General features: G+C 45.1%; 1 protein-coding gene across 2 annotated transcripts in view; it reads left to right on the top strand.

The window, feature by feature from the left end:
• Positions 1–3,600: 3,600 nt before the first annotated feature.
• STXBP6 (syntaxin binding protein 6) overlaps positions 3,601–27,884 on the top strand; it is a 272,926-nt gene continuing 248,642 nt past the window's right edge. The window contains exon 1 of one of the 2 annotated variants that reach the window (XM_036844327.1): positions 3,601–3,873. The gene's annotated coding sequence lies outside the window, so the exon portion shown is untranslated. Of the gene's footprint in view, positions 3,874–4,019; positions 4,395–27,884 lie in introns of those variants that run through there. The other variant, XM_036844329.1, reaches the window with a different exon arrangement.

The raw sequence follows: 27,884 nt of genomic DNA, 5'->3' as shown, positions 1-27,884 counted from the left end.
GTGAACTCAATTTTTTCTTGTACCACTCAATGATCAGAAGGAGGGTTTCACCACGTGATCTGGTGTCCTTATGACCATGAGTCGACTTGTGCCATAAGAGAAAACTGCTTTCATGGTTTCCTTTTCTATTCCAAAATATAATAGCCATTTAAAAGTCTGTAATTTGGTATCTAGACGAACTATATATAAGGTATTTTTCAATTCTATAGTTTTATGATCAGACTTTAAGGAAAAAAGCCAACTATGCTTGTTTTCATGCTCATCGGGTATTTCTGTAATTATATGCAAGAAACTGGTAACAATAGTAGTTCTTGGGGAGAGAAACTTGCTTTTTTCTCTTTACCGAGCTTTTTTTGCATTAAGCTTCTTTTTAATATCATGTATTATTTACTACTACTAATAAAAATATTTAAAAAACAAATACAATTAATTTAAAATTTAAGTAGACAAAGCATTTTACTTTAAAAGTACAGAGTCCCTCCCTTTACAAATGTTTACATCCTGTTCTTCTTGCTCTTCTGTACAACCTTATCACTGTTGTGATTTTTAAAAATAATTCTTAGGAACTGTGGGAGGTGGAACAGAGATACTGAAGATTTTGATGATGGAAATTGCTATTTATGCCGCAAACATTTGTAATTACCTATTACATGATAGGTCCTGGGCTAGGTACTTCCTCCTTTCCATAACTTCTGGAAAGCTTCTTATGTAAACACCAAGTATTTTTTTTTTTCCTTTGAGAGTTCTGCATGCTTAAAATGCTTCCCATAGATAAGCAGTGGTCTGTTCTTCAAGAATGCAGCAACCAATGTGCTCACCTGCGGGGAGTATCCCCCAGGGCACTGAGGGAAGTCCCAGGTGTCTGGCTGAGGCAGGACTACACCCATGACCTGTAGGTGAGACAGAGGGTAGTCGTGGAGCAGGGTGGGGTGGGGGAGTCATTTTGAGCTAGATCTGCAATACTGAGAAAATAAAAGGTAAAAAGGAAGATTTAAAAAAGGAAGGTGGTAGAAGGGAGGTGACAATAGAAACTAGTACAGGGACTTTTTTTTCCTTCCAGTTTTACTGAGATAGGATTGACATACAGCACCGTGTATGCTTAAGGTATATAGCATAATGATTTGACTTAATCATGAAAGGATTATCACAGTAAGTTCAGTGAACATCTGTCATTTCATATAGGTACAAAGTTCTTTGTGATAAGAACTCTTAGGATTTGCTCTCTTAACAACTTTCACATATAACGTGTAGCAGTGTTACATTTATTATGTTTTACATTACATGCCTAGTACTTATTTATCTTATAACTGAGAGTTTGTACCTCTTGACTGCCTTCATCCAATTCCCCTTCCCCCCACCCCTGGCCTCTGGTAATCACAAATCTGATCTCTTTTTCTATGAGTTTGTTTCTGAAGTATAATTGATCTATAACACTATGTTGGTTCCTGTTATACAACATAGTGATTTGCTATTTCTATACATTTCAAAATGATCACCATGAAAAGTCTGGTTACCATCTGTCACCATCCTAAGATATTACATAGTTATTGACTATATTCCCCACACTGTACATTTCATACCTGTGACTCATTTATTTTGCAACTAGAAGTTTGTACCTCTTAATCTCCCTCACCTATTTCTTTCTATACAGGGACATTTTAATTCACAAAATCGTTAAATTACCCAAAAGCTGATTCTGAAGACTGGTAACAGAATCCTGAACACAGAGAGAGAGCTTGCTAAATCAAAGATGCTTACTACTTAAGACAATTTTTATAAAGCTATAGAGCTTCCTTGTTTAAATTCAGATTTCATATAGATGATGTGTAGATAAGAACAATGCCTTATATTTGCTTAAATTCTCAGAGTTTTCAAAGCCCTTAGACATACATTGCTGCTCTAAATCCTCTCAAAAAACGCTATGAGAACTGTTCTCCATTTCACAGATGAGGAAAGTGCAGCTTAGAAGTGGAGCCATTTGCCCATGGAAACCTGGTAGAAAATGGCTGAGGCTTAGATGCAGCAGCCCTGCCTGTTGGCGTTAAGCTAGCCCTACCCCAAGAAATAAGCAGAGACACGTGAATTTATTAGGGCAATCCCTCTGACTTTCACAAAACCACAACCATGAATACGCCCTAGGTATCCCCATTTCTCCCATTCTCCCCCTCCAAACCACCTTCCTGTGTCTGCAGTCCAGCCCATCTTCCTAGAGTTCAGTTCTGATTGTCACTTTCTTCCCCCAGCATCTGCTAGCTCCGCACAGCCTACAAAATGAAGTTCAGGTTCCACAAAATGGCAACCAAGTCCTCTGCCTCAGCCCCCAGCCACTACTCCAGCTCTCCTTCCCATGTCAGTATGGTGTTTCTTACCCCTTATATAGACCGGGGTACCACCATCTGACACCCCAGCAGGGCCTGGGCTAAGATGAGGCGGGCTGCACAATTTAACAGGACATCAAAGGACCCAATAATCAAGAGAAATGTTTTAAGGTGATATATTTAAAATTAATACAAAAAATGAAAAATATCAAAATTTAAAATAAAGACAGGGTCATATTACTGGTTTTCCCTTTTTTCCTTTTTCAGACTCCAGAAATGCCTCAGCAGAGTTCTGTTATCGATCCTACGGTGACTTTCCACTTGGGTACTTTTATTAAAGATGTTTCCCAAGAGTCAGTTCTCACACCCCTTTCCACATTAGTATCAGTATCTTACTTCTCTTCTTGAATGTCTCAGCATTTATCTGTAACCCTCTTCTGTCTGGAAAACCTATTTCCCTTAGTAACTGGTCGTACTTTGATGGCAATCTGAATCATCTTGGATACTCGCCAGTGCCTTTTGGTCCAAACCACAGTGGGCACTCAGCTGCTCTTTGGTAAAAGAATGCAGAAATCACAATCCTCACACTGGCTGGCTGTGGGGTTGAGCAGAGAAGGAACTCAAATATATTTTTTTGGTCCAGAGTGCTTTTTAAAATCTGAATTAGTTATCAAGACTGAAAAACCAGGATATTTTACATTTTAAAAAAATCGAAATCTCTGTCATTTCTTGAAAAAAAAATCAGAAAATCTAGCCAAAGCAGGCCCCGATTCTTCCAGGATACCAACGGGAGTTTGGAGCCCAGTGGCTCTGCCTTCAGAGCTCTCTCCAGTTCGCCGCCTCCTACACGTTTCACCCACTTACATTGCCGGCCAGGCCCTATTCGCTCTTTTTTGGCGACCCTAGGCTTGAAGCAACGAGTGCACTGGATAAAACCCATCTGCTGGGTCCACTTGTTCTCTCGGGGAGAATAATGTTTCCTCGTTGTCCTTTCTAGGCTTGCAGAGGCTCACAGAAGCAGCTCGCCTTTCTCACCCACAAACTTCCCACGACCCGTGAAACTTGCAAGGTCCTCCTCCTTCACTGTTTCTCCCCTGCCCTTTGCTCCAGGGTCCCCTCCCCGGCACCGGCCCTTCCCTCCCTCCCCCACCCAAGGCGCTCCGGAGCTCGGGGCGGGTCTCCGGCCCCCAGCTCGGCCATCTGCCCCGGCCCAGGGCGCTGGGGCTCGCCCACGGCGGCACTGGGCATGCTCAGAGGCGGCCGCGCGGGCAGCTTCGCTTCGCAGGCGCTAGCACTCGGCGGCGGGCGGGCGCGCGGCTGCAGCTGGAGCTCCAGCGCCCGGAGTTGGAGTTGCCGGGAGTTTCCCCCCGCTCCCCCTTGCGCGCGGCAGCTGGAGCCGGCGCGGCAGCCGCGAGCGGCGGCTAGCCAGCACCCGGGCGGGCCGAGCCTTGTCCGGAGCCCGGAGCCCCGCGCGGGGCAGCTCCCGGGGAGGAGCCTTGCGGGCTGGGACGCGTGCAGCGCACTGGCACTGCCGGGACACGAACCGGGCTGCAAGGTAGGGCCGGGGCGTGGGGAGCCGGGCGAGTGAGGCAGAGGCCAGGCCGGGGGTTGCGGAGGGTGGAAGATGCGGCTGCAGCAGCCGCGGCGTTTGGGGCGCCCAGCGCTGGGTCTGAGGCGTGTGGCCGGGTCGGGGACCCTGCTGCGGGGCGGGGGGAGTAGGCAGGCGCCCAGGGAGATGCTTTCAAGTTGGCGGGCGACGGGAGAGGGGGCCGCGCGCTCGGGCGCAGCTGCTTTGTGCGCGCCGAGAGGGACTCGGGTCCCTGGGTTCTCCCCAAACCTGGGACCCGATGTGCGGGCAGGGCTGGGCAAGCCGCAGAGCCAAGCAGTTTCATCCGAGAAAGTTGAGGATGGAGCCCTTCTTTCCTCACTGTCCCCGCGGGTGCCGCCCCGAGGCTCCCAGTGTGGAGGAGCTGCGCCCCTAGGCTAAGTTCCTCCGCCCCGGCTGAAATCCACGAATCACCCAGATCTTCGCTTCCCTGGCTGGCTTCTAGGAAGATCATTCCTGCCAAAACTGAGGTAGGCTGTCCGGGCGGGAATGGCTCCCTGCCTCCGGGACGCTTAGCTGGGCGACGCCCCCTCCTCAACCTCAGACGTGGCCCAGGGCGCCCGGTTCCGAGTTAGTGCTTATGGTGCGCACTGGAATGGAGCGTCACACACATGGCGGGGAACGTGGGGTAGGTGGATGGCCTGATTTTTCCTCTAGTCTCTTCTCAGCTTTACAACACCCCACCAACCCCACCCGGCTCATCTTCGCAGAGGACAGGACCTGGAAGGGAAGGCCAGGTGGAGAGTTTGGGTTGATATACTACTGTTCCTTAGGAGAGGATGCCTGGGTTGTATCTGTCTTGGGCTCCAGCCCCAGGACTTAATAACGAGCCCTCTCCCCTTTCGGTTATTCTTCCTCAGGGACCGGGTGGGAAGGAATAGGGGCTGTGGGTCCACAAGAATGTCCACTTCATCCTACCATCTCCTAAGAGTGCGTTCCAGGGGACCCCAGGACCCTGGAACTGGCGTTATGTGGATTACGAGAGTGTGGAGGATGCTGGTTCTCCTAGCTCCACTTTTTTCACTTCTTGTTCTGAGTTTTGGGGTTTTGCCCGCACACGAGTCAGAGCTGCTCTGTCATAACCTGGGGGTGGAGGAGCTTCAGCCTGGCAGTGAGCCGCTGTTCACCTCCGAGGCTGCTAGTGGGAATTGGTCCAGAAATGATTATGCAGGCTAGAAATATGCCTCTTACCACCCCCCCCCCCCCTCGCCTTTTGGCTGAACACCTTCGCTGTTGGGTTTGTGTGTTAAGTTCTTAAAGGAGAACCCACACACTGCTCAAGTACTGTGTTTTAGGGGATCACCATTTCTGCTACATGTTCTTCTCTTTGCTTTTTTCCTGAGGGGACGGGGGTGGGAATCTGCTTTGGGGCAGATTTCCAAATGTGGAAATCACCTGGTGTTGGTACACAGGTTCTAGAGTGAGATAGACCTGAGGTCAAGATTTAGGTTTACAGTCGGATTACTATGCTAACTGGCAAATTGTTGGACACTATGAACTTCAGTTTTCTTTTCTGTCAAATGGGGATAATAGTGGCCTTATCTCCTTTCATTGCAGGGTTGTAGTGAGACTTGGGGCAGATAATGGGCATCAGAAGTGCTAAGAAAACTTTAAAGCGCCATTCGTGTTTTCCTGTGGCTATGCTCTTTACTCAGTTTTTTTTTTTTGAATTAACTACTTCTTTTAATTGTAACAAGCCGCCTAAGTCTTCTCTCCTCCACCCACTCCTCACCCAAAGGTTTGGTTTCTCAGGGCTTTGGAAGTCGCTCTTTATCTTCTTCTTTTCTCTTCCCTTAAATCCATGTCTCTTTTGATTTTAAGGGTTGAGGCTCCAGTCCTTGTATTTATCTGAAGGAAGCAGCGAGGTGTAGATTAGGAGATGCGAGCGTGGTGGGGTGCCTCATCAGTGTTCAGAGTCCTGGGCCCCAGAATTGGCGTGTTAACAAGGCCCCAGTTTGAGATCCAAGGTTGCTGAAGGAGTCAGCAGACCCCGGGCTGGAGCTCTGGCTTGGTATCTAACAGAGACCTTGAACTAGGGGCTCAACCCCTCATCAGTGGAATCAGACCGTGAGCTTGAGGGCCAGTGCTGATCAGAGGCAAGAACAGGTGAGATGTCTCTCACTCAGTTAATAAGGGATTAATCAGGCTCCTGACCCCTCCTCCCAACCCCCCCCCCCCCAGCTGCTGCACTTTCCCTAATCCTAGGGTAGTGGTTCTCAAACTGAACCATCAGAGTCCCCTGGAGGGCTTGTTAAATCACAGCTAGCTGGGCTGCATTGCCGGAGTCTCTGATTCTCTGCGTCTAGGGTGAGGGGAACGGGGAGGGGGAGAAGGGGGGAAGGGGGAAGGGGGGGAGGGGGGAGGGGAAGGGGGAGGGGGAAAGGGGGAGGGGGAAAGGGGGAGGGGGGAAGGGGGGATCCAAGAATTTGCATCTCTCACTAGTTCCGGGTGATGCCAGCGCTGCTAGTCCAGGGACCATGCCTGTAGAATCACTGACTTAGGGGGTGAGAGGGAGTAAGGTGAGGTTTGTTCAGAGACACCATTCTTTTAATACGTCATATATGGAGACAGGGTTTCTTCAGGCCGTTTTAGGAACTTGCCTAAGGCATTTTCTATTTCTGATACCTATTGCCACTTCTCATTGTCCGGTTTAGATAATTCTGATTGCTTTTCAAATGAACGAATTTTACACAAAAGAAGTTCCCCCTTCTTTTCATACTGTACGATACTTAGCCTCTGGTTTCCAGGACACTCTTGGATAGACTGAGATGGGTGACCTTGATATTGATAAATCCAGCAACTACCCTATTTCCTTTCTTTGGGGATCTCAGACGTTTGTGGAGAGGTTTTGAGAAGTTCTGGCAGCTTAAACCTTAAGATTGGAGAACAGGTGAATCACTTATGAGCAAGATGAAAAAGAATTTGCAGTGTGGTGTCTTCTCTGAAGGGACAGCTTACCCAGGCCTCGGGGGGAGGTGGCAGATGTCCTGTGGTGGTCAGATCTGGTGAAGGCCTTCCATTCCTTCTGGAGGATGGTGGTGTTGGCTGTAACTGAGGGAGACCCTCTATCACTCTCTGAGGGCCGGGAAGCCCAACTTTTTGGAGCAGCTGTGCGGTATCAGTGCTGCTCTAGGTAGCCGAGCTTATAATCAAGCACTATTTGGGCACAACCCAACCTTAAGCTCTTCTCCTTGCCCCCTAAGCTGTGGTCCTGGGCTGACAGTTTGCCATGACTTAAGGTGGCCTAGGTTGTGGCCTTGAATTTTAGCTGCTTTGTATCAGAGAGGCTTCGGGAACCTGCTGGAGTCAGGAGGGTTCCCGAGATGATATTTGAGGGCAGAAATAAGGTTTACGTAGCACCCAAATGGACTGTGTGTCCAAGGGGGTCAGCACTTGAACTAGTTCTTGTGTTGCTGTACCAAATGGAGTCCCAGCTGACCGTCAGGCTTTATCTCAGCTTTCCATTTGTGCTTTGTTTTAGTTTTCAAGTGATTAGCACTAGAGAAGCCTATCAGTAAATCAGAAACCTATTCAAAAACTCAAGTGTACCACTTAGTGTTCTAGCAGATAAATCTGCAAGGCCCATGCCTGTCTTCCTGACCGTAATCAGCACTCAGTAAAGACACAACCTTCAGCTTGTAATTCTTTAGATGCACTAATCGCTGATATAAATAGTTTCTCCTACTTAACACGAGTACAGAAAATTTCTATTTTAAAATTATTTTCCATAACTTGATATTTATATTTTGGGTGTTACCCCTACTTTTTGCTGGGAGGATTTCTTTTCCAGGGTGGGGAAGCTTCTTTCCTTATCACTGTTATTCACTTTTTTCAGCACATGACCGCTTGATATCTTGGCTCCCTTGGCTAAGTTTGTTGTGAGACAGTCATTTTGATACTTTATTTCTCTTTCATCATCAGGGCTGTTACTGGGTCATAGAGAGTCACGGTCAGTTCCTGGAAGGCTCTATTCCTCAACCCTCCTAGAGGATTCTTTTAAAATAACACTCAGCTTATACCGCACTAGGTCATTTCTAAGATCCATTTTTTTTTTTTTTTTTCTTTTCACATTTCATCATTTTCCAATTTCAAAAATCTAGATGGGTCTGAACACATTTAATGTATGGTTTCTTTCTTCTCTTCCTGTAACCTGTTATGTTAATAGTGGCTTCCAATGAATGGCATCCTAAAACAAAGCAAGTTTGGTTCCTGACCTGGGTAGAAAATGTGGTTCCTGCTGTCCAGCTGATAGAATTGATTAGCCATCTGAGTTAGCTCAGCAGTTCCCAGAGTATTGGGAAGAATACTGTCAGGTGGATGTTAATAGGTGTGCTCTTGTAAAGGGCAAATCAATTTGGAAGCACTGCCTGTTATTTTTCCCTGTCTCAGATTCTCACTGTGTTCGTCATTGTATCAAAGACTCTGAGAAGGACTGCAGTTAATGATATCAACAACAAAAAACTTAGTTCTATTTATTTAAGCAGACATTTCCCAGAGCATTTTGAGGTTACGTGTGTATCTTCTAGGACTCCTTCACTTAATCAGCACATCCCAGCAGTTCTAATATATTATTTAACACCATCTATGGGTGGGGTGGTTTCACCTGGTCTATCTCTAAAATACAGGGGCATTCATGAACTATGGATATTAATTGATGCATGAACTGTACAGGTGGTTACTGTTTATTTCAGAGTAGAGAGAAGCCATTTGAAGCTGTGGTGGCTGAGGAAGCCTATATGGATGGGCTAGACTATGAAAACTCTGGAAACGATGCGTAGCACTCCTGTAGAGAGGAGAAAGGGTGTTTTAGGTTGGTGGTGTTAGGGAGCAGAAGTGTGAAGTCGTACTTGTGCCTGCATATAAACAAATACTTTTCAGAGCACCTAAGAAAAGCGCTGTGCCTAGCACAGAGTGAGACTGCGTGAATCTGTGGCAGTGGTCAGAGAACCTGTCGTTAAGTTCTTTCTTGATTCTGTAAATTCACTGAAGTAGCAGATGAGTTCTCGTGACCACAGGAGAGCTTGTTGTGGATAAAGGGGGGGCACAGCACCCAGGTTGAAAGCAAGGAGGGGTGCATGGGACAGAAAGGGAGAGAGAAAGTGTTCCTAGGCTTTCAGAGGGTAGTGGTTCCAGGTACAGAGGGATTAATTCAAATGTATGTCCAGCTGAAGAATATTGGAGATTTGGGGGAAGAGCTTTCCAGGAAGAGGGGAACTTGACTGGAGTTTCAAAAATAAGAACTCTTATAACTCAACAACAAAAAGGCAAATAACCCAATTTAAAAAGGAGCCAAGGGGCTTCCCTGGTGGTGCGGTAGTTAAGAATCCACCTGCCAGGGGACATGGGTTCGAGCCCTGGTCCGGGAAGATTCCACATGCTGCGGAGCAACTAAGCCCGTGCGCCACAACTACTGAGCCTGCGCTCTAGAGCCCACGAGCCACAACTGCTGAGCCCATGAGCCACAACTACTGAAGCCCGAGCGCCTAGAGCCCGTGCTCCGCAACAAGAGAACCCACCGCAATGAGAAGCCCACGCACCGCAACGAAGAGTAGCCCCTGCTCGCCACAACTAGAGAAAGCCCACGCACAGCAACGGAGACCCAATGCAGCCAAAAAAACATAAATAAAATAAATAAATTTATAAAAAAAAGGGGCCAAGGATTTAAATATACATTTTTTTTTCAGGTAAGATATACAAATGGCCAATAAGGGGATGAAAAGATGCTCAACATTATTAGTCATTGTGGAAATACAAATCGAAACCTCAGTGAGGTACCACTTCACACCCATCAGTATGGCTTTGATCAAAAAGATGTATAATAAATGTTGGTGAGGATGTGGAAAAATCAGAACCCTCCTACATTACATTGTTTTGTTTTTTTTTTTAATTTATTTTTATTCATATTTATTTTTGTCTGTGTTGGGTCTTCGTTTCTGTGCGAGGGCTTTCTCTAGTTGCGGCAAGTGGGGGCCACTCTTCATTGCTGTGCGCGGGCCTCTCACTATCGTGGCCTCTCTTGTTGCGGAGCACAGGCTCCAGACGCGCGGGCTCAGTAGTTGTGGCTCACGGGCCTAGCCGCTCCGCGGCATGTGGGATCTTCCCAGACCAGGGCTCGAACCCGTGTGCCCTGCATTAGCAGGCAGATTCTCAACCACTGCGCCACCAGGGAAGCCCCATTACGTTGTTGATGGGAATGGAAAATAGTGCAGCTGCTTTGGAAAACAGGCAGTTCCTCAAAATGTTAAACATCAGGGTAGCTCATGACCAATTCCACTTCTTGGCAAATCCAAAAAGTTACATTAGTGGTTGCCAAGAGCTGGGGGGCGGGGCAAGAGGAATGGGAGTGACTGTTGATGGGCATGGGGTTTCTTTTGGAGGTGATGAAAATATTCCGGAATGGTTGCACAACTTTATGAATACATTAAATACATTAAAACTACTAAATTGTACAGTTTAAAAGGGTGACTTTTATAGTGTGTGAATATCTCAGCTAAAAGAAACAGTAAGAATGCCACTGTGGGTAGAGTGAAAGGAGAATAATAAGAAAAACGTGGAGAGAGAGAGATGCAAGAATAGGCTATCAGTTTCAGGGCAAATTTTCTGCTCTTGGGTAAAAAAAAAAGGTATCTAGATAATTCCTTTCTCCTTGTTTGTCTTTGGATCTTTTAGGATTTTTCTGTTACTCTTTCATCCCAAAGTCCTTCCTCTGAATTAAGAGGGTCGTGTGCCAAGTTGTTTCTGAGTCAGCGGAATCGTTTTCATGGCGAATACCCTGTGACCTTCAGAGAGGAGTGTTTCTGGGCTTCGCTCTGGGGACTAACTCCATACTTAGGCTTCCTTGCTGTGATCCACTAGAGGGCAGTGGGCAGGGCTGACTGGACAGCTTATGTTTAGCTTCTCCCTTAAGATTTGACTGTGGTAGATGTTTTAGCATCATCTTCTAAGTTGTTAGTGGAACTGTGTCAAGACTGCCCTTAAAAAAAAAAAAATCTCTGTATTAAACAGGATTCACGTGGTACTTGGCACTACACGAGCATCAGTGTATTTGGGTGCAAGAGTCATGATGCTAAATGAGGTTAAGCACCACTGGAGCAGTTGTTCCCTTGGTAGAGACTTTCTACCCCCTTTAACAGTGTAGTGTAGCTTAGCTGTGCTTCTCCAACTCATGGACAAGAGCACTTGGGGATCTTGTTAAGGTGCTGATTCTGATTCAGTAGGGGTTGGGGTCTGGGATTCTGCACCTGTAACAAACTCCCACTGATGCAGGTGCTGTCAGTTCATGGATCACTCTGAGTAGAAGCTAATACAGTGTGAAGATGGCATTGGAGTGGGACAGAGCTGAATGTGAAATGTGGCTCCACCATTAATTTGTTGTGGGAACTCGGGTGGGGTAGTTAACACCTGAGCCATGGTTTTCTTATCTGTAAGATCAGAGTGAGACCTAGCTTGTAGAAAAGTACCTAATAGGATGCACCTGGAATGTTTAATGTTCTTTGCCTTCTCCTTCCCACAAGGGCTAAGAATCCCACGGTTAGGACTAAGGAAAAAGTATATGGAAGAAAGCCAAGAGCTTCGAAAAGTTTTCTGATTTGTGTGGGTGAGGTTGGGGTAGGGGGAGAGGCTGTAGGGGAGAAGGGCATGAATCCTAGTCCTCAGAACGACAGAAATTCGCGTATTGATTCTTAAGTTACCATGGTTTTGGTAAAGTCACGGAGGTAGTCTCAGCTGAGTCTGGCTGACTTTCAGTCAAGGTGTTGGGTCTTTTTTTCTTTAAATTTATTTTATTTATTTATTATTTTTGGCTGTGTTGGGTCTTCGTTGCTGCTCGCGGGTTTTCTCTAGTTGCGGCGAGCGGGGGCTACTCTTCGTTGCAGTGTGCGGGCTTCTCATTGTGGTGGCTTCTTTTGTTGGGGAGCACGGGCTCTAGGTGTGCGGTCTTCAGTAGTTGTGGCTCGCGGGCTCTAGAGCGCAGGCTCAGTAGTCGTGGTGCACTGGCTTAGTTGCTCTGTGGCATGTGGGATCTTCCCGGACCAGGGCTCGAACCCGTGTCCCCTGCATTGACAGGCAGATTCTTAACCACTGCACCACCAGGGAAGCCCAAGGTGTTGGGTCTTGAATCTGCTATCATGGAGTTGGTTTCTTTTTGACCAGAAAGGCACCCCTGGGCTGCTCAGTTGGTGCTAAGGTTCCTTGGTGTGGTGGTCTCAAACCATCCTTGCCTGGCTGCCTTCCCCCTTCACTTACTGATGTTCATCTCTTATGCAGACGGGAGGCGATAAAGCGACCTAAAATGCACATCATTGAGTTTCATTCACAGCAGGAGTGAAGTTTCTTGGGATTAGGTTGAAAATATTTGCTTCACTGTTGGCTTTAGAAAATCTAGGCATTTCATTCGTTTACCTTCGGTGAGTCTTTTAAAGTCTGGAAAGGTTTGGTTGAATTAGGTGACTGGGAAACAATGGAAGAGGAAGAATTGGGAGCTAAATCCTGGCACCTGGAGCCTGCGTCACTGCCTTCACCAAGCCTCAGTTTCCTCTGCTGTTATTTGGGACCACTCCGTGCTGGCCGGCCTGCCTCATGGGCTTGGTTTGAGGCTCAAATGAATAGCACCTGTGAGGGCGCACCCTAAGATGATGGGCCTCTGTAAAGTATGGACCATCACTCAGCAGTGGCGGCTTAGGCAAGGGAATCGTCTCAGGGTTACGGTGGCCTCTTCTGTTCTCGTTCTGTCTCCTTTGTCATCATCCGAAGTGGGAGGAAATAAGAGATTGTGTTTTCGTTTCAGTGAAGTTGATGGATCCTTTTCATTTTCCTCTGGGGGAAAAATTACACACAGTTTGTAAGATTTGAACAAAGCCTCAAGTGCAGTAGATCAAACTAGTTTCCAGTCTTCACAGCCTGAAATTCACTGCTTTCCTAAGGATGGTAATTTTGCCCTATTTCACCTTGTTTGACTGTTTTGTGGATTGGCAGGTGTGGGTCTTTAGTGCCCAATGGCTCTGAATAAAAGGGCCACTTTGTTCCAGAGCCGGGGCTAAGCGTTTAAACCGACGCTGTGCCAACATTAGTAATCAAAGAGAAGAAATCAGAGTTGAAGCCGAATACACTAGGCCTCACCGGCACAGCACTATCCTTCCCGATGGTGGAAGTGGGAATGATCTCAGGAGAGTGAATACATGTGTTACCCTGTAATCACCTTTCATAACCACTGTTGGTCAGAGAGGGTATATGTCAGCGAGCTGGTCTTTGTTTTTAGACTTCCTAGGAATATGTCGCCTCACACAGTCTAAGGTGACAGCCAGCAGTATCTAGTGGTTGAGAAGTTAATATTATTCCTGAAGAATTTAATCTACCCTATCATTAAGTAGCAATAAGGAGCTAGGTGTAGAAAGCTGGGTGTCCCTGAAGTAAGTCCTTTTAAAATTAAATCCTTATGCAACCGTAACAGTAGTTTAAGAAATAAGTTGAAGGTAGAAATTTGGTACTTGTATAAAGAGCTCAATGCTGATAAAGTGGACATTTCTCCCAATTTCATCCACTGGAAAGTGAGACTTTCTCCTTTTAATCAGATCCTTTTCTGACCTTGCCAACCACACACTCGCTGGTCTATCTGGTGGTTGACTTTTAAAAATGGAACAGGGAATGCTGAACTCAGACATCTTGTTTATGAACAGCCTTGCTTTCAAACCCCCCTAGACTGTGAACTCCTCCAGAGGCCGGGATCTGTGTGTCTGGCATATAGGAGAGAATCAATAAAAATATGTTGAGCTGGACAGCTGCTTTCTTCTGGGATTCCCCCTTCCTGTCTATTAATTTTTCTGTTCGTATATTATTTGAATAACGTTTCCCTAGAGGCGATTATGTGCTTCCATAGTACATGGTTCTAAGCACTTTACAGATACTGATTCCTTTCATCCTCCCAACAACTCTCAGAGGGAGGTACTATTACTTATCCCTATTTTACAGTTGAAAAAACAGGCATAGAGAGGTCATGTTGATACCAGCCAGGGTTCTTGGCCTTCCTTAATCAGTAGAAATTGATAAGAGTCCAGAAAAGAAATTCAGGTAAGGCTTTACTGGGGCCTCTGCTGCAATGGGGGGAGCGAAAAGAAGTAACAGTTTCCTTTGTTTGCTCCCCAAGGGGGAGACGAGCTGGTTCCTTACATGGGGTGAGGGTTGGGCAGGAGGGGTGGCTTAGGCGGTCTGCCCACCCCTTTGGTGGTGTTGAGTGCAGGGGGCATGGGCAGTAAGTATCCTATTTCTGCTCCTCACACCCTGTTTTTCCTCCGGGCTCTTCAGAGGTGGCGGTTGGGTTTTTGGTCTTTTTGTATCTTGTCCATAATTTGCCCCCGACTGTGCTTTCATGTAGTTATTTTTAGTCCCTTATAGTTTCTTTGCATTTTGTTGCTCAAGGAGATGTTTGTCCAGGTGCAAGCACTGCAGCAAAGGGTCCCAGGTCCCAGCCTGTCTCAGTGCGACGTGTGTAAGACCCCAAAGCTGCTGCGTAGAGAGCTGCAAGTGAACCAGGTGCCCCAGTTTCAGGGTTCCTGCTCTCATGGACAAGACAAGCTTGGCTAAGCTTCAGTAGACACCCCTCTCCTGCCTGCTCAGTGCTCCAATATTACCTTTCTCCCCCCCCCCGCCACCCCCCCCCCCCGGCTTTCCTGAGCGCTGCAGAGAAATGAGGGCAGGCACACCTTTTCCATCTTCCCTTCTCCCCGCCTCCTTTGTCCTCTGCCCTTTTCTGCCCACTCCCAAGTTCCAGGAAAATATGACCCTGGGTTTGGAAAGCAGGTACAGCACCATGGCCCATTTGTATGGGCCCAGCCTTGGGGGAAGGCCGTTCACAGAGCGGTTGTTAGAATGAACTCCACTACCTGGGTGAGGCTGTGACCTCCAGCCCTGGGCCTCTCAGTTTGTCAGGTGACAGGCAGTGTGACCTAGGTCAGTGCCTCTCAAGCCTTTAAGTGCAGGTGAATCGCCTGGGCATCCTGTTAAGGCACAGATTCTGATTCACTGGGACCGGGGTGGGGCCTGGGATTCTTCTCACGGTCTTCCAGGAATGTCGAGGCTGCTTGTCCTTGACCCAAGGCCCTAAAGGAGCCCTGAGTCTGTGCGAGGTCAAGCCTGCTATTCCAAGCACTGTCTTGCCTGAACAGGCCTGATTCCTAACCCAGGGCCCAGGGGAGACTTAAGACATCTAGAGAGAGACCCACCAAGATTGGAAGTCTCATGAAGGCAGAAGCTTAAGACAGAATGAGAGCGTAACTGAGAGTAAAGGAAATTTGATGCTTCCAGGAGGAAGCGTATGTATCATTTCCAAACGTGACCTGAAAAGCACTCTTTATGATGGAAAGCTTATTACAGAGTGGCTCTAGTGATCTAGCAGAGAGAATACAAAGTACAGTAACTCCTGTTTGAGTTGATATGAAATTTTACAAAGAACCTATGCCACTGGCCCCTAAAACTCTTGAAAGTAACCCCCCGAAGCTCCTCAAAATCTCCCTCAGTCTCCCCAGGTTCTGCCTGCTTTCCAGCTGCATCTGCTACGGTAGGTGCCACAGTCCTAGGAACCAATGTTGGGATACCAATGGTACAAATACGAAGTGCGCTCCTATCTCATCTGAGTCTCCTAATTACCCAGCTGTCTTTGATTGATGAGTAGTGAGACTCAGGGAGTCAAACTCCCTCGGAGCCACAGGCTTACAAGTGATGGAGCTGGGAGCGGGCACGGTGAGGCGGCGTGGCCTGGTGTCTCTTGCTCTTCTTACCCGGCCTGACTATTTAATTAAATCAGTTTGTCCTGTTAGGCTTTGCAAGGAGGAGGCGTCCAGGTGGGTTTGCTTTTTAAAGAAACTGATTTTTTTGAAGGTTAACTTACCCGCAGAAACGGGCACAGATTCCATGGGTGCAGTGTAGTGAATTTCTGTTCCAAGAGCACACCCATTTATTCTTAACACAGCTCGAGAGAGGAAGAGCCACCAGCACCCTGGAATCTCTCCTTGGGTGTGTCCCCTCCCGTTACTTCCTCCTCCATGGTACCGCTGTCCTGACTTCTAAGACTGTAGATCACCTCTGCCTGTTTTTGAGTTTTACATAAATACGCTCGTCCTTCTGTATTCTTTTATGTCTAACTTCTTTCCCTCAGCATTGTAAGATTCACCCATGTTGTGCATGCAGCAGTAGCTGGATTATGTTCCATCGTATAAATACACTGCAATTACTGATTATGGACATTCGAGTTGTTTCCCGTTTTTGGCTCTTACAAATAATGCTGCTGTGAACATCCACGTGTATATGTTTTTGGTGGTGCACATAGGTATGCCTCTCTGGTGTGTGTGTATGTGGGTGTGTGTGTAATGCCTGGGTCCTCTGATGTGACTATGTTCGCCTTTAGTAAATACCGCCAAAGAGTTTTCCGATATGGCCATTTCAATTTATAGTCCCATCTGGTGTGAGCGAGCGTTCCATTACTCCACATTCTTGCCAATACTTCCTTTGAGAGGTCATTTTAATCGTAGCCTTTCTGATGTTGTATAGAGGTCTCTCATTATGATTTCCATTCGCATTTCTCTTATCACCATTGGAAGCTTAGTGTCTTTGCCTGTATATTTGGCATTTGGATGTCTGCTTTTGTGAAGTGCCTGTTCAAGTCTCTTGCCTACTTTTCAATTGTGTTGTTTGTTTCACTTTTCAAAACAAAGTGAAAACATCTGTGAAAAAAATCCTTGCAATCTGTAGTGATGGGAGTCACCTGTGAGTGAGATCGGATTATATTCTCGGAGGTAATTTCTGGAGATCCCCTCCTGCAGGAGGCCCAGCAGGCTGAGGGGGCTGAGGATAGGCAGAGGCATAAAACCCTTAGCAGGGAACTTGCTGCAAAGTTGAGGAGCCCCGTGGTCTGTGGCTCAGGGCAATTGTCAAGTTGTGAGATCACCTGAAAGCTTGAAAGCACTTCACTTCTAAATGTTTGCCTTTTACGGACCGTCACTCTGGGAGATTGTAGGCCAACTCCAAAAGTATTGCTGAAAACATTTTTGGAATTGCTTTGAGTATATTGTTTTGGATATTTTTAGTTGCTTTCAAAATGCCCTTTGAGCATGTATTTGATTTGGGGAAATAGCAGCAGACATCTCAGAACCCAGCCCAGTGAATAAGGAGGGTGCTTCGTGGGTGACTTAAAAAACAAAACATTATTTGTAAGGCTTGCCTATAGGGGGATGGAAGGTGAGCAGGAAGGAAGAAAGCACTGCACTAAATGCCTGAGTTTCCTGATCTCTTTTCATCTTTGTAGTAACCTATGAAGTACTAACTGTTGTGAGTATTCCTACTTTGTAGATGAAAAGTCAGACTTAGAAAGAGAAAGACAGCGTGATTGAGGAGTCAAACCTAGCTCTGCCTTACTTGAGGGCTACTAGTACCCTTTCCTTTTCCCCACCCTGCCTCGCCTCTGATGAGTGTTAGAGGAATCAAAATTGTTGCAGCCAGAACACCGTGTGCTGATGGCGAAGGTCTGGTTTCCACCCTGTCCTGTTATAGACCCTGGGATCTGGGTGGGTCCTCTTCCTGGTGGGGGTTGGGAGAGGAGAGGAGAACTCAGGCTTCAGGGCACTCATTTCCAAACACGATTCCTGGGCTTCCCTGGTGGCGCAGTGGTGAAGAATCCTCCTGCCAATGCAGGGGACACGGGTTCGAGCCCTGGTCCAGGAAGACCCCACATGCTGTGGAGCAACTAAGCCCATGCGCCACGACTGCTGAGCCTGTGCTCTGGAGCCCGCGAACCACAACTACTGAAGCCCACGTGCCACAACTACTGAAGCCCTTGCACCTAGAGCCCGTGCTCCGCAACAAGAGAAGCCACCGCAGTGAGAAGCCCACGCACCACAACGAAGAGTAGCCCCCGCTCGCCACAACTAGAGGAAGCCCGTGTGCAGCAAGGAAGACCCAACGCAGCCAAAAACAAATAAATAAAAAATTAAAAAATTTATTAAAAAACCCCCCACGCTTCCTGCGGCTCCTGCTGTTTAGGGGAGCAGCTGAGGGCCTTTCAGTGTCCTGGCCCATGTCCTGCCCAGGATAGTCTGACCTATAGGCTTTACTTTGCTCTTCCTTCTTAGTGGCTGGCAAGCCACCCAGGAAATACTCTAGGACGTGTTCATGAATATTGTCACTGTTGGAAACTTTATTCTATGTAGAGAGCCTTTCTCCAGATGAGCACTTACAGAAAATCTGACCAGAAGAGGCAGAATGTTGCTGAATTCTTTAATATTCATTCATTTCTGATCTTAAGAGAAAAATCACCCATTAGTTTTCTCTGAAACAGAGTGGGTTAATGGCTTCGGTGTGTAATGAAGACCTTCAGAAATGATTCCTGAAAAGAGTGTCCTGGGCGGATTGCTTTCAGATAGACCCTGGGGAATCCAGCCGGCCCTGAGATGTGAAGGGCCTGGGAGAGACACAAAAATACACTTGGCCATCGCAGAGGCTTGTTTTTCACCCTTCCTGTCTCATGGACCCCAACAAGCTGACCCCCTTCCACTGAGCTTTGGAATGTTGTCTCAGAGTTTAGTACCTAGAACGTAGAAACTACAACCTATTTTTCTGTCTCAAAGCAGTAAAGAAGCCTCTGGACTTCTTTTGAGACTGCACAGTAGAATGGTTTCTTCGTTTGATGGTTTCCTTATTCTTAGCACCTTAGATCCTGTGTAGCCTTGCTTTTCAGGGCAAAGCCCTGGGCTGTGGGTAATCAGATAACCAAACCATTTCCTAAACAAATTAGAATTTGATTTCATTCATAGTCACACAGCTTTCCCTAGATAAAATGAGGCATCTGAGAAAAAAAAATGTGAGGACATTTTAATGAGAACTTCTCCTGGTAAGATACTCATTTTCCTATCACATTTAATTCCTGTAGAGTATTCTAGAGCAGGTGCGAAGAGCCAGGTGTTGGCCTCGTTCCCCCAGTGACTGTGAATACCTGATGCAGCATCTTTATCTGTTTCCTACCAGATTATATGATCCCATGCATGTGTGTAGGTTGGACACCTCAGATCTGGACTTGGCTGGGGGACGTGGGAACTTACTTATTCACCTCCTGCCAAAAGAAAGAAACTTACAAGTAGTGCTTTGTGTTTTGAATTTTACAGTGCACTGAGTAAACACAAGTTATGCATTGTGATGGGAGGAGTAAAAAGGTCCGCCACGTCTTTATTTTTTGAGTGGGTGTAACTAAATGACTAGGTCCTGGATGTGTTACTAAGATGTATGTCACAGTCTCTGGCAGAGCGACAGTAAACATTTCTCACCTGTGTTATCTTACAGGTGCAGGTGTCTGAAGTTCTTTTTATCCTAAAATGTTTTCCTGGAAGGTTTTTTTGTTTTGATTTGTTTTAATAAGCCTCTTGCTTTGGAAATAAGGAACTCACTTCAGTGAATACCTAAGGCTTTCTTAATTCCCTTATGTTACAGATGAGGACACCAAGGCTGTACAGTTCTACCATGAATCAGTAGTAAACCAAGGACTCTCTAATTCCAGCCTTTTGTTTCTCAGCTCATTGTGATTTTCTAGAACTGTAAAGTATTCCTAACGTTCTTTGTTTTAAAATCTAGCTTTCAGTTTAAGGTCATTCTCTCTTAGCAGTTGTTTCCTTGCTTTATGGTTACCAAAGCTTTAAAATGATCCAGTACAAGGGGAGAACCAAGCCATGACTTTCTCTTGTTCTAAAATTAATATAAAAATTTATAGCTGTATAAATACTATTTACTGAATTTGACAATATTATTTGTATGAATAAATAAAATTGTACCAATATTTTATGGCTAATCTGGTCAAATTTTCACTTGGAGGAGATTGTATCTGTGTTGAGACGCACTGTCCTTTCTCTGTTATCTTGGCCTTTGTGAAGGGTGAATCCTTGGACTCATGATTTTCCACCCTGAGTTTGTGTAGGAAATCAGGATGTGTCTAATTATCATATAGGGTGTCAGGAAATTCTCATAACAGTTAATTTAAATCCACTTAAATTACAAATAAAGAACACATTATATAGCAACAGAGGTGGTTTTTTTTTTTTTTTTTTTTTTTTTCTTTTAAAGAGGAGATTGGATTCCATGAATCAGATGAGCAATTTCAGAACGCATGGGGATTACTGCTTTAAAGGCCCAGGAGGAGTGGATAAGAACCCATCGGCTCTGTCAGTCCTCACTGTGCCCTGGTATATTGATGCTCTCTGTAACTGTTGATCTATGACCTATTTCTCTCTAAAAGCTGTGTATTTAAAATCAGTTCTCTCTTCTTCTGCCCAGCTCAGTGAGCATTTCTTTTTTTCTGTGCTGCTCTTGGAGCTGACCCTCAGGATGGAGAACCTTTCACAGAATAGCATCTTATCCTCGACTCAAGGTCTCAAAGTCATGATTAACTGGCAGATATTGGCTTCAAGAAAAAAACAAAACAAAACACCAAGACACTAGTGCTTAGAATCCACAGGGCTTATGGGGTAAGAGTAAGGGTACTAAGAGAAGAGTTGGAAAACATGTTGGGCAGAGATGGCCAGGCTCTCCTGGTGAGTTGATGAGTACCTTGGCTCCCTTTGCCCATGTGTCTGCCCCCTGTCCTCCCTTTTCTCCCTCCTGTGGGGGCGGGGTGCTGTCTTAGGTGCTGAGCTCAGACAGGCACAGAAGACTGGTCTTTGGGGGTGTGTGTTGACCTTTGCTTCTCTATTGGCCATCTCCATCCTTCTGTCCCAGCTTTCTCTCTCCATTGTCATTTGATACTATTCTGGATGGCATGAAGTACCCTGGGAGCATCATTCATTTTCATTCTTTTGTCCTTAAATGCCCTTCTCCTCCTGTCCGTCTTGTATCTTTGCAATCACTCTTCAGACACCACCTCTTTGAAACCTTCTGTGACCGCTGAACTTGTACCCTGAGGCAGAGTTGGTCTGTGCTACTCTTGTGCCGTATATAATTTACCATGCTCAAGTGTGATTATTTGCTTGCATGTCTAGACTGAACATTTGAGGGATGGGACGGTGACTTGTACATCTTGTATCTTAGCATGGTGCCTGGTGTATGATAGGTACCCAAAAGAGGGTGGATGGATGGATGGATGGATGGATGGATAGACGGGTGGGGCACATTCAAAGAGAACTTCTGAGAAAGGAGAGAGAACGTGTTTTCAGCTGGGATACATGGGAAAAGCTCTAGGTGGGGACAAGAGTTGCTTATACCACATAGTTACTGAAAAAGATGTATATATAGTAGAGGATAGAAGTATGTGCTATGGAGAATGAGCTGTGCCATTTTTTTTTTTTTTTCAGAGTAGAAACCAAGTAATCAGCAAGAGATGACTTTGCAGTCATTTGGCTTTCCTTCTTAAAAGCTCTGGGATCTTTACTGAAAGATCCAGTTTCTTATGTGTAAAATGATATCCTATAATGTAGGTTCTATTTTTAACGTGAGGATCAATTGAGACTTTCAAAGGGCTCAACACCCTGCCTTGTCTGTAGTGAGGGCTCAGTAGAGTAAATGGTAGCTCTTGCTATTACCATTGGCCTCTATTGTCTGATAGAATTGAGGTGCCTGATATAAATGTTCTCCCACTCCCTGAATAAGAAATTTAGATTCATAGGTAACCACAAAATGTGTGTCCGGGTGTTAGGATTCACTGGAAATGGGATTATGTCATCTCTTTTGTCTTCCCGCTTACTTGGTACTTCTTTTTAGAAAGAAAGGCACTTACCAGTTTCTTAGGAAAGCACTTGGTTCTTTTTTTTTTTTTTTTTTAATTTTATTTATTTATTTATTTATTTTTGGCTGTGTTGGGTCTTCGTTTCTGTGCGAGGGCTTTCTCCAGTTGCGGCAAGCGGGGGCTACTCTTCATCGCGGTGCGCGAGCCTCTCACTATCGCGGCCTCTCTTGTTGCGGAGCACAGGCTCCAGACGCGCAGGCTCAGTAACTGTGGCTCACGGGCCCAGTTGCTCCGCGGCATGTGGGATCTTCCCAGACCAGGGCTCGAACCCGTGTCCCCTGCATTGGCAGGCAAATTCTCAACCACTGTGCCACCAGGGAAGCCCAGCACTTGATTCTAAAACAAATTTTTCATGCAAGGCATTCATGGGAGTCTTTCTAGTTGTTTAAAAAATATATGTAATATATGCCTATATCTATATATTATTTGCAAAAAGTGTAATTCTTTCCTGAAGTTCTAGAGAGCAGGGGACATGCATTGCTGTTTCTATTTTGATATGGAAGCAAGTTGTGTTGGTCTGGGACAGCTTGATTTTGGCTGATGAATGCCATTGTTTGTATGTGTACATTTCTGCCCCCACTATTGGAGATACATTTAGAAATCAGTGGTAGGAGTTTCTAATAGTATTTATTTACACAATCATTCATACGTTCATTTCCTGCTCTGCTTATTGCTGCTTTTCTCACCTGGTCTTTCAGTGCTGGACCTGGCAATTATTACTGTTTTTTTTTTCCCCTTAATGTTCTTAGAAGCTACTACAGTTGCCAGTGATAAAGACTCTTTGCATGTGCCTCTGAGCCCCTTCTTCTCAGAATATTGTATAGCCTATGTTGCTGTTTGGGTACGTGGCCATTTTTATTTGTTGCCTAATATAGGTCAGTCCTGCCATAGTGAATTTCTGAGCAGATGAGCAAATGGATGGGAGCCATCTACACACATCTGGTGATATGGATCCCCCATCCTTTCTCTCTAATTCCAAAATCCAAAATGCTCAGAAAGCTCTTGTAACCCATTTGGCGGCAAGACCTCCCTTGAGCAGGAGTCTATTTATATTCTCCTTTTATCTCGTTTAGTGTGGTTATCCGTCAGTTTTGCTGCAGAGGTATTACTGTGTTTGAGTATGAGGTGCTGACCTACACTCCACGGGGAGCATAAAGTATATATTACATTTCGAAAATGTTAAAATTTTTGCATTCCAAAACACATTTGGCTGTACGGGATTTGGGTAAGAGATGTGGGCCTGTAGTATTTTCATTAGGGCCTCTAAGCCTTTTTTTTTTTTTTTTTTTTTTTGACAGCCTTCCCTTGAGATTCTCTCCTGGGTACCATCTTTGTGTGGTATGCAAATGAGGATCTCCCTTGTCTGTCACTCAAGCAGTATTTAATGAGCTGCTGTGACTTTGTACTAGGAATTGGGAAGAATGAGGCATTGGCTCTTTTTGCCCTGGAGAAGCTCAGAGACTCATAATGATGCGGAAGGTGCTATATTAGCCAGTCTGTGGATTCCTGCCTGTGGTGGGATAATCACAGCCCGAAACTTCACCAAAATTGCAAAGGTAAAGAAATGTGGAAGAGAATGTGATCAAGGAGCAGTTGTGTATTTGCTGTGGTCTTTGAAAAGTAAAGCCAGAGATGGGGCTGCAGAGGAGCCAGTTTTTGAAGAGCCTTATCTACCAAGCTAACTAGTTAAGAATTTATCCTTCGGCAGTAAAGATTCTTTAAACCTGGGAATGAATGATTGGGTTCGCATTTTAGCAAGAGCCCTCTAACGTTATCTTAAGGGACCCTCAAAAGAAGTCATTGAAATATTCTGGGCAATAGTCCTATAATACTTACATTGTATAGTGCTTCAGGGTTTGCAAAAGATTTCTCCAGCCTTAATTTCTTTTGCAGTAGCCTTGGGGGATGGGTAGGTAATAACTAAGGAAACATTTCAAGAAGTGACTTGCCCAAGGTCATATCCAGCAACCGACTGTACCAGCTCTCCTAATTCTATATTCGTTCCTGCTTGAATGTGATATTAAAACATTTTAATATACTGTCCAGATACTGAGCATACTTAAAGGTAATCTGCCACTTGCATATCTTTTATACTTGTACTTGATTAGACTGTCAGCTCCTTGAGGACTTGCAGTATTAAATTTGATGTGCCACCAAGAATTTGCTAAACTTTCTCCTCCAGAGCAAGCACAGTCCTAGAAAGAAGGAACATTTGTGAAAACAGAGGGACTGTCATTTTTCTTGTTGTATATCTCATCATGTGTACTTATTAGGCAGTTTCTATGTTTAGGACACAGCGCTAAGTGCTGTGGGGAATACAAAATGCAAAACAGTTAGATTTAAATTTTTTTTAAAAGTCATGAATTAAGCCTGTTCTGTCCTATTCAGATCTCACACCAAATTTCTTGGCTTTTTGTAACAAATTTCCTTTTTAAAGGATGTTAGGTGTTGAAATCAAAAGGCTTCTTGCACAGACTGACTGAAACTATTAAGCTTATACATTTGCTTTGCAGTAAGTAGGTATAACATGGCACATTTCCAGGTGGTTATTTTTGAAACAAAGAAAGAAACAAAATCATTAAATTGGCATATTTTATTATGAAAGAATGAAAGTTTTACCTTGACTAGATGCCCAGTAATATCACCTCACAAGTGAAAATCATCTTGTGATTCATACTTAAAATCAGTAGTCAACTGTAAGTTTTGTGTCAACCCTACTGAATTAGCACTGAAATTAATGATGTAATCTTTTCCTTACACACCTGGCATATATTGCTGTTTATGCTAGCAGTATTTCCTAGGCTGTCTAGGCGTTAGGGAAAAGCCAAGGTCTAAATTATTCTCAGTCTTAAGAATCCATGTCAGTTTTAAAGCATTTATTGAGTTGATTCAGTTCTGATTTCTTTTACCACCTTTGTATCAGAAAAGCTTTGGGGGCCCCAGAAGAAATTCTAGAGGTCATTCAGACCCAGGGGCTAGACTGGGGGAAAAGACAAATTAGGAAACTGATCCCTATGGGTTCAAGTCCATTCTTCATCTTGTTAATTATAACTTTGGTCAAGTGTTTGAGCCTCTGGTTCCTTATCTGAAAAATGAGGCTTATGATAATGTTTTTCAAAGATTCTAAGACATACATTTTTATCTTAAAACAAGATGTGTTTTATAGTACATTATATGTTATGGTTTAATTTGTGGTGTTTTTGTTTAATATAGTGGTGCATAAAATGATGATGCATCTTAAAATCAGTGATTTCTTAGATTTGATGAAATATGGTAATAATGTGCCTTACCAACCTCCTGGGTTGTTGTCAGGATCAAATCAGATATGTTTACTAGAAAACTACCGCTGTGCCAACTAACATGCAAACAAAAGCACCTTCCAAGGTCCCTGGACAATTTTTCTGCCTTTGATATTTCTTTTTTTTTTTTTTTAATAAATTTTATTTATTTAATTATTTATTTTTGGCTGTGTTGGGTCTTTTGTTGCTGCGCACGGGTTTTCTCTAGTTGTAGTGAGCAGGGGCCACTCTACGTTGCAGTGAGCGGGCTTCTCATTGCGGTGCCTTCCCTTGTTGCGGAGCACGGGCTCTAGGCGCGCGGGCTTCAGTAGTTGTGGCACGCGAGCTCAGTAGTTGTGGCTCGCGGGCTCTAGAGTGCTGGCTCAGTAGCTGTGGCGCACGGGCTTAGTTGCTTCGTGGCATGTGGGATCTTCCCGGACCAGGGCTCGAATCTGTGTCCCCTGCATTGGCAGGCGGATTCTTAACCACTGTGCCACTAGGGAGGTCCCTGCCTTTGGTATTTCTGATGATACTTTATTTCTATGTGTCTTAAAAATAAACTGGGAAGAGTTGGAAATTGAAAATTGCAAATCTATATGAATTAAGATATCGAATGTCTTTCTTAAATATTTGAAGTAACAATAGAATTTCAGTTGACTTACACTTGGACTTCCTGAAAGATTTTATTTTTCTTTCAAGCAGTACCTCAGTCACGTTGGTCTTATCTCCCCTTACTTTTCCCTCCACCTCCCCGCCCCTACATAAGAGCGCTGAGTAAGGCCAGCTTTGGATGGGAGAGGAGTGTGGGGTGAGAAGATCATTAATTTCATTTTGGGCACATTGAATTTGAGATGAGTTTGAGGCATCCAAGTGAGGATGTTGAGTAGGCAGTTGAATTTGTGAGTCAGAGATAAAAATGTGGCATTTTGGGTATAGAAATGGTAGATGAAGGCTTGAGCTTGGATGAGATCACCTAGGAAACAAAAAAGCAGGATTGGGACTGGAGGTTGACAAGCCACCTTCAGCCAGCAAACCTGTTTTATTTGGCCTATGCAGTGTTTTTAAAATATTTGAACAAGTTGCTGTAGCATGTTTATGGTTTTTTGGCTGCCCCAAATATACTTTGTCTTTTGATGGCAGCACCCTAATTTCCTTTTAAGAAATTCCCTATCCTCCAGTCTCAGACCTTAGCCTTAGATAAAGTTCTTCCCCTGACTCCGAATGAAGTGTGTGACTCAGGGCTGGCCAGTCATTCCTGAGTCGTCTAGCCACGGTGGTTGGTTCAAGAATGGCCTTCTAATCCAAGCTGGTCTAATCAGAGGGAATTTTGAGACTGGGGGGTGGGGGATAGAGGAAACTCCAGGAAGAGTATCTTCCTTGTTTTCTGCTTAAACCTGGCAGGATGTGGTCTGGAGGTCTAGCAATGGCCTTGCTGCCATAGGGTAGATCTGATCTGCGAATTAGGGACATGAAGAATCCAGATAGAGAAACTGGTCCTGATCACGTTGATTAAACCCAGTGGCAAGCTGTACCTCTAGGCTTTGCGGTTAAATGAGCCAATAAATTCTCCTTTTGGTGTAACCCAGGATTTCTTTTATTCACACCAGAAAGAAATCTTAATTGCCAAGATTTAAAAATCGTGAGTTTCCATCTATAAATCAGGACTTTGGCTTGAGCTAAGTAATTGTTGTTTTAGTAGGAACATCTGCTCTCCATTTTATTATAGTCTGTACCTCTCCCTACTGTCATCTGACCCTGATGCTTCAGGTCTGTTGCCAGCTATCCTGTCGGTTCTGCTGTGCTTTAGATTGTAGACCTGAGGGGGAAGTGAAAGTCAACTTTGTTTCCCTTAATTGTATTACTTGCTTGTCCCTGTGGGTAGTTGGACTTTTGACTGCTGATATAGAGTGAAAAGGGAAGGAGACCTAGATTCAAGCTTTGAAGAGTTTGCACCCTGGAAGAATAGGCAGAGGAGGATAAGCTTGCAAAGAGAAGGAAGCCATGGCGGCAGGAAGAACATTGATTGTAGAGGCCAAAGCAAGGAGTGTTGCAGGGTTTCAGGGAGAAATTGATCAACATGGCCAGATACTGTCAGGAGGTCAAATAAGATAAAGAATGAAAAAAAATTCTCATTTGAATTTGGCAACAAAGAGATCATTATTGATCCAGCCTGGAGCTGTTTCAGGGAGTGATGGAGCCAAGCCAGGTTGGAATGGGTTGAAAAATGAATGGGAGATGGAAAAATGGGAGATATCCAAGGAGGACAATTTTTATTTTTCCTGTGAAGGAAGCAAAGAAATAAAGCACTAGCTGGAGACATGAGGTTGAGGGTAGAAAGCTTTAAAAATAGGATTCGAGTGTGTTGAATTGTTGATGGGAAAGATCTGGTTGAAAGGGAGAAGTTGGTTGAATAGACAGGAGAGAAGAGACAAGGGGTAATTGATTATATGAGTCTGAGAAGGTGGGGTGAAGTGGGATCTAAAGCCCAGTGGAGAGATTGATCTTGGGTGAGAGGAGGAACAGGATGCAACAGGAGGGCAGAAGCTGAAGGTCAGTAGTAAGTTAGTCTGATACTGAGAAGTTGCTATGCCATAGGTTCCATTTCTCTGTTAGGAGGCAAGGTCATCTGGGAATGGGAGTGATGGTGGTGTGGATGTCAGAAGAGGTGGCCCTTTGAAAGTGAAATAAGAGTTGAGAGTGGGAGAATGAGTGGGTGGGATCACCCAGCATTGTGGAGGACTGACTCATTAGTGGTTGGTACTCATGAATGTTGAATGACTCTGCAGTGCCTAGGTGCTCAGTTGTGGGCACAGACAGAGCTACCATAGGCATCAGAAAGGAAGCTGAGTAAGAAGGGACGTGAAATGAAACTTCAGATGAGGCCCAAATGGTTGATCACAATGAAGGGGATTTTAATGAGGCAGCCGAAGCTG

The sequence above is a fragment of the Balaenoptera musculus genome, chromosome 2 (genome assembly GCF_009873245.2).
Source record: "Balaenoptera musculus isolate JJ_BM4_2016_0621 chromosome 2, mBalMus1.pri.v3, whole genome shotgun sequence".
NCBI classification, from domain to species: domain Eukaryota; kingdom Metazoa; phylum Chordata; class Mammalia; order Artiodactyla; family Balaenopteridae; genus Balaenoptera; species Balaenoptera musculus.
This window is presented reverse-complemented; position numbering and strand designations above follow the sequence as displayed.